The following is an 8106-nucleotide window of genomic DNA, read 5'->3' as shown; positions in this document are numbered from 1 at the left end:
AGAGAGAAAGAGAGAATGATTAAAAAGCATAGAGAGAGAGAATGAGTGAAAAGCATAGAGAGAGAGAGAGAGAGAGAGGTATTTATTTAACTAAAGAAAAACAAAAAAAAAATTTTTTCACGACCACATCCAAAAAAAAAAAAAATTTACACAATTTCACAAATTATGAATGAATTAAATAAACGTTTCAGTTAAAAAGTAATAATAATAATAATGATGACGTAGTTTGTCGTAAATTTTTTTTTTTAATTAACTCGATTTAAATTGTTAAAAAAAAAAACGAAAAATTACCAAAAACGTAAAAATTAATTACCAGAATAACAAATTCGATATTGTTATAATACAGTCATTTATTATTATCATTATTATTATTATTACTATTATTATCATTATTATTAACAAATGCATAAGATAAACATTTTTTTTTAATGTAATTTTTTTGCTTCCCCCTACGTGATACGTGATTAAAAAAAAATTTTATTTTTTTTTTTTTTTGCCGCATCATTTACAAGTTGTGGGATCAAATCAAATTCGACGACAGCAAACAAAAAAAAAAAAAAAAATTTTTTTTTTTTTTTTTTTTTTCAAACAGTAAATAATCAATACTTGAAAATTTTCTCTCTCTCTCTTTCTCTCTCCCTCCCTTCCGTTCTCTCTCTCTCTCAAAAAAAAAAAAAACCTTTTTATTATTAAAATCATTCAAAAAGCAAATGGTTTTTTTTTAAACACAAAGATTACTATAGGAAAGTAAACAAAAAAAAAAGAGGGAAGGGGAGGGGTTAGGGAAAAGGTAAATAGGATAGGTTAGGATAAAATGGGAAATCATATATATATATATGGCAAATTGTAAAGAATTGAAAATTCAAGCTTGAAAAAGGTCGTAAAATAAACCAAACTGAAAGGAGGGAAGGAGGGAAGGAAAAAATCGAAAGAAGGGTAAGGGGGAGGAACGTAAAAAAAAAAACCAAGGAGTCCTAAAAAATAATTAACCTTTGGACTAAATGTATGGTGGACGTGCCTAGGCTCCAGTCCGAGGGGAACTAATGCTTAAATTTACTGGAGTTAAAAAAAAAAAAAAAAAAAATGGGGGCCTAAAAATTCTGTCAGATCTTACACAATATGACATGGTTTGTCTGGGACATGAAATAAGTTCATGCACTCCCTTCCTACACTTGACTTTAAAAGTGAGGACGTGAGATCTTCTGCGCCCGCCATCTTTTTTTTTTTCAAAAATAACTAATAAACTTTCTCTCTCTCTCTCTCTCCTTTTTTTTATTTTTAAAAAAACTCGTTTTGAAAATTAAAAAAAAAAATTATTTTTAAAAAACGTGAATTTTTTTTTCTTTTACAGCGAAACATTCACCACGTCGTATATATCATTATTATTATTATCACATTTTAAAATGATTTAATTAAATTTTTTTTTTTTTGTAATATTTCGTCGGGGAAATTATCGGAATGTAAATTTTAGTCGATCGTTATAAAAATTTCAAATAAGGTTAAAAAAAAAAATTTTTAACGGACGATTAAACAAATCGAATTCGTTTGAAAAATTCTCGCGGAAAACCAAAACCAAAACAAAAACAAACGAAAACTTTAACAACAACCAATCTCACTTCCCAAATATTATTGTGGGGAGGTCGTTGACACCGGTTAAAAAAGTTAAATTCACAACAAGAGATTTTTTTAAAAAAATATATATAAATTCGCATTTGTAATAAATATGCGAAATCGTTGTGAATTTTGACTTGATTTTACACGTCTGGGCAACGAGTCTCGACCTAGCCCAATATCACAAACATTGTTAAAGGAATGAGTTTTTTCTTTTTTTTTTTTTTTTTTTAAATAAACATAAACCTTTATTATTACCAGTTCAGGTATAATAGTTGTATTTTACGACCGAATTCTTTCCTCCTTTTCTCTCTCTCCCCTCCTCAACCACCTTCTCCCCTCCCCTCCCCTCCCCTCCTCATCCAAACAATTTCGCGATCAGGTTTTGCCATGAAAATTTAGGCGCGATTTAACTAATATTATCTATCATTCAATGAATTAACTAAGGTACCGCAAAAGAAAAGTAAAAAAAATTTAATAAATTTTATTATTATTATTATTATTATTATTGCTTTTTCCAACGCACAACCGAATCAAAACGGTTTATTATTATTATTATTTTCGATTTAAAAAAAAAAATCGTTTTAATTATTATTTACGTTATTTTTATGTAGTATATCGAGCACTCGACTCAAAACGTTTTTATTTTTTTATTAACGAAAAAAAATTTCTATTTAGAAAGTTTAATAATAATAATAATAATGATTTTATTGTCACGTGATCGTAATTAAAAAATTTTATGTAACGACCGTTAATTATTAATAATGGAGAGAGAGAGAGAGAGAAGGGAAAAAAACGTTAAGTGAATATATATATACATGAGTCTAAGTGTGTGTGTATATAAACCACCGAATTATTTACTGCATGCGAATAATAATAATAATAATAATAATAAGTTAAATAAAAAAATAATTAATAATAATAATAATAATGATGATGATGATGATGATGATGATGATTAATACAATTTTTATTCGATCGATTTTCCCCGTTAAAAAAAAAAATTTCAAACGATATTTTTCAGGTTTTTCTTTATACCATCCGAAGGGTAGGGGATAGGGGTGGGGAGAGGGGAGAGGGGAGGGGAGGGTAAGAGGAGGTAGAATTTCGTTGGGTTAATTCGATGCAATTCAAATAATAATAATAATAATAATAATAATAATAATAATAATAATTACAAAAAGAAACGTTCGTGTGTTCGTTCGTACGAATTACGTAAACGTGAATTTTTTTTACGAAAAAAATTTTCATTACTTTCTTACCATTTTTATTATTATTATTATTATCATTTAGTAAATTAATAAATTATTAATAAGTAGTTGTAAAATTATGCGTTCTTTTTTTTTAACGCAAAAATGAAATAATTAATAATGTACATAAAATTATAAATAAGAAAAATTTTTGTTTTCGTTAATACAAATAAGGTAGTTGTTATTTAAACGAATAGAAAAAATCCAACAGTAATAATATTATTATTATTATTATATTTATTTATTATTATTATTATTTCTTATTATAGGAAATATTTAATAAAAAGAAAACTATGAATTCTTTTGGTATTTATAATAATAATAATAATAATAATAATAATAATAATAATAATAATAATAATAAGAAAAATCTGTTATTATTTGATATTATTCTAAGGACAATAGTTAATTCTTCTTATTGTCTTTTTTTTGATACTAAAAAGATATATATAAAAAAAAAATGACTCGAGGCTGTTTTTTGACTATTTTTATTATCATTATCATTATCATTATCATTTTATTATTTCATTGCTGAGATTTTTCTTCTTTTTTTTTATTGATCGGCCTATGAACTCAGAAGGGAATAAAAAAAAAAAAAAAAGAAAAAAAATAATTTTCTAGCGGTAATAAAACCTCAGGCTCGAGCTTTGCGTGAGGATGCATTTAAAAAAAAAAAAAAAAAAAATTTTTTTTCTTTCTTTTTTATTTTTAGCGTTTTTCTGTTTTTCTTTCCCCCTCTCTCTTTTCCCCTTCCTCCCTCCATTCCTTCCCTTCCACCATTTCTTCCCCTCTCTTCCTCTCTCTCTCTCTGTCTCGCGTAAAAATGTTCAAATCGGAAAGGGAAAATAATTTTTTTACCTACCCAGGTTTTTTTGTAAATTTTCTTTTTTCTAATGACACGAAAATATTTAATAATAATAATAATAATGTTATTTTTTGTATTACGTCGAGAAAAAAAAAATTTAAGTTTTCCGGTTTCCTTGTTTAAAATATACGTACGTAATTCCAAAAGAAAATTTAAATAAATTGCAATTGTTATTATTATTATTATTATTATTATTATTATTATTATTATTATTATTATTATTATTATTATTAATATTATTATTTAATAAATTTACTTCACGAAAGATCAATTGTTGTTCCATAAAAAAAAAAAAAAAAATTATAAGAAGAAAAAAAAAGAAAAAGTTAAATGAAAACAATAATAATCAATTTACAATTTTTTTTGTTTGTTGTAATATTCCAGTTCAGATCGATAGTTTATCGATCTATCGATCGATCGATTAATCGAAAAAACAAAATACTAATTTAACGGTTAAAATAAAAACGAATGACAAAATGAAAGAAAAGGAGAAAAAGTAGAAATATAATTTTTTTTTTTTTTTTAATGATCGAAATCAATTGTGAAATTAAGTGGCAGGTTTATTATTATTATTATTATTAAAGTTTGCATATGTATAAAAAAAATGTATGTGACGAATTTAATTGCAGGCATGAAGAAGAAGGGAAAAAAAAATAAGAGAAAGAGAGAGAGAGAGAGAGAGAGAGAAAGAGAAAGAGAGAGAGAAAGAACAAACAAGAGGTGGAAGGTAAAAAAAAAAAAAAGGAAAAATTAAACGATAGAAAGAGAAAGAAATAAAGATTGATTGAAAATGAAAAAAGAAAGAAAATAAAATACCTGTTTAACATGTTTAACATCACGGAGATGGATGTTATATAGTGTCGTTGACCTAGGTTAGTTAACAATTTCTATTGTTATTAACAACCATATTTGACAAAATGTCTTTTTTTTAAAAAAAAAAAAAAAAAAAAAAACTCATTTAACTATATATATATATATATATATATATATATATATATATACGTCAAACAACCACCTGTAAAAAAAAAAAAAAAATAATAATAATAATAATAATAATAATAATAATATTTCAAGTGTAATTTTACACTTTTAGTTTTATTTGAGTTTTTTTTCTTTCTTTCTTTCGGGGAAAGGGTAGAGAGGGGCGGTAGGGGACGGTAGAAGGTGGTTGAGGGGCGGTGGAGGTTGTGAAGGGGTAGGGAGACAGAGGGGAGGGAAAAGTTTTTAAATTAAATTTTGTTGAATGTGCCGTAACGTAAAAAAAAATTGTTTCTGCAAAAACGTTTTTTTTTTCCATTCTTCTTCTTCTTCTTCTTTTCATGTTTGTTTGTTTGTTTGTTGGTAACAATCGATTTTTTTTGTTTTTTTTTTTGATAATTTACGATAAATGGTATCGGGGAAGGAGGGGGAGGAAAGGGGGGAAAAGAAAAAATTATTTACCATATATGGTAAATACATTATGTTTACATAAAAAAAAATAAAAAAAAAAGTTTAATTTTATACCAATTTATTTTTTATTATACCTTTAAGATATTTTTATCATTATTATTATTATTATTATCATTATCTATATTATTATTATTATTTTACGTAATTTTTGATTTTCTCATTAAATTAATATTTTTTATTTTATTTTATTTTTTTAAGTCATTATTTTAATTGATTGATTATACGCTACGAGAATTTAAAACGATAAACGTTTCTATTATTATTATTATTATTTATTTATTTTAAGTTTTAATATCAATTTATTATTATTATTATTATTATTATTATTATTATTATTATTATTATTATTATTAGGGTTTGCGAAAAAAAAATAAATAAATTTAAACTGTAATTTTTTTTTTTTAAATTTGAATTAAGAAATTTTTGTCGTTTTTGTATGTATGTGTGACTGAATGTAATAAATAGGTACGTCTCCCGATTGTTAGTTAAAAACAAACAAACAAACAAATAAACAGTTGCATGTTGCATTTATGTATGTATTCAAACAAAGTTGACCTCATTTTTCCTTTTTATTTTGCAGTTGTTGTTGAATTTATTATCGAGTTTTGTGTGTGTGTGTGTGTGTGTGTGTGTGATGCATTTAAGCGATATTTAGGACAAGGAGAAAAGAAAAAAAAAAAAATTCAATATGGACGATAATAAAATGCAGATGTTTGTATATGGATGAAACAAACAAAAGATTGTCGAAATTTTTTTTTTTTGTTTTTTCTCCAGAAAAAATTATTATTATTTTGATTCACGCCGTCGACCGTGAATAATTATATTAATAATAATAATACTTTCTCTTCCGGTTATCTATATATTAAATTTTATTAAAACGACGAAGCAGACGAAAAAAATTAAGCAGACGAAGCAGACGAAAATTAAAAAATTTGTTGGTACTCCTGGTTCTGGGAACGATCATAACTCATTTTTTTTTTTTTTTTTTATTTACATAAACGACAATTTTTAATAAAGTAATAATTATTTAACAAATGTATGTAAAACCCACGCATATTATTATTATTATTATTATTACAAAAGGAAAAATTATTAACGATGTTATTACAAGAGCGTTTAATAACCTTTAATAATAAAAAAAAAAAAAAAAAATATTATTTTGAAGAAAAAAAAAAATTTTTTTATGGCAAAAACTCGTTTGAAAATTTACGGCCCTGAATTTTTCTCTTTTTCTTTTCTTACTGTCCCGAGTCAAGAACCGTGACAAACAAACAGACAAACAGACAATCAAAAATAATGTCCTAATGTGACGATTACAACTTTAAAAAAAAAAAAAAAACATTTAAACAATTAACAACACACATAATTAAAATGATATTAATAACAATTTGTTTACATTTTTTTTTTTTTTTTTAACAAATACATTTGACTAATTTAAACAATTAATAATAATAATAATAATAATCATAATATTAATAATGATGATTTTTTTTCTCTTTACAGAGTATATCTACGATGGAAAGAAAGAAAAGAAAAAAAAAGAAAAGAAAAAAGAAAAGGAAAGAAAATTTCGCAACAATAAATTAAAGGTAAGATTTTACAATATTATTATTATTATCATCATCATCATCATCATCATCATCATCATCGTGATTCGTTAAATGAATCATTTTTTCTTATTCGTGGCAGTAGATAAAAAAATATTAATATATTTCAAAAGTTATAAACGATATTAAATTTATACTAGTTTGCAACAACGTTTATATATAGTTAAACGTATCGAATAAATTTTTTTTTTTTTTATGGTAGCTCTTTTAAAACGTTATTATTATTATTATTACGGGGAGTAGTAGTAGTGGTAGTAGTAGTAGTAGTAGTAGTAATTAATTCGAAAATGTTTTTAAAACGAATAAAAAATAATAACTCGTAAAAAAAAAATTCATAATAATATTTATAATAATAAAAAATAAAAATTTATGTATAAAATGACATTTGAATAATAATAATCATCATTATTATCATCATCATCATCGTATTCAATTTTACAAATATTATTTTTTGTATATATATTAAAAAGAAGTCAGTCAGTTTATTTTTTAATAACATAAATATTTATATATTTTTATACATAATTGATATAATCTTGAAATTTTTTGTTGTTGTTGTTGTATAATCACCTACGCAAAAATCGTGTGATGATAATAATGATGATGATGGTGGTAGCGGTGGTGGTGGTGGTGGTGGCGGCGGTTGTTTTTATTTATTAACATTTATAAATTCGATCGTAATCCGATTTTCCTGTTGCTTTCTTACATAAAAAAGAAGGTATAGAATAGGTTGAGAAAAAAAGATTTAAAATAATTTTTCACGGTGAAAATTGAATGAAAAAAAAAAAAAAAAAAAAAATGGAACGTCGTGTACTAAGACGACGACGATAATCCGTTCGAGAGTTTTAAAATAAATTAAAAAAAACTCGTACCTGAACAAAAAAAAAGAATTGTTGTATATACCGATGGAAAATGCCACGTATGTCGAGTTATGGAAATTATAAAAAAAGTTTACGTATATATATATGTATATATATATTTATATATTAAACGAGATGTTAACGAAAATATCGCGACGACGTGTATTTAGAATGAAAACCAATTTTTTTTTCTTTGTCGTACGCGCAGACGAAAAATTAAGCAAGTCACGTTTTAAACATTTTACATATATATATATAAAATTTTCGTTAATGACTATAATTTCTTCGTAGCCATAAGTAAAAGAAAATCTTATAAGATACGAATCTTTTGTTTATTTTTTTATTGTTTTATTACGGGGGGAGGGGAAGGGTGAGGGGAGCTCCCCATTCGAGATGGAGTCCAAGGGATGGATGGTTAAAATAAAAACACGAACGAAATTCTCGTCTTTCTTCTTCTCCGCCCC

This window comes from Pediculus humanus, genomic scaffold (genome assembly GCF_000006295.1).
Source record: "Pediculus humanus corporis 1103172107623 genomic scaffold, whole genome shotgun sequence".
NCBI lineage: Eukaryota > Metazoa > Arthropoda > Insecta > Psocodea > Pediculidae > Pediculus > Pediculus humanus.
Note: the sequence above shows the minus strand (reverse complement) of the source record.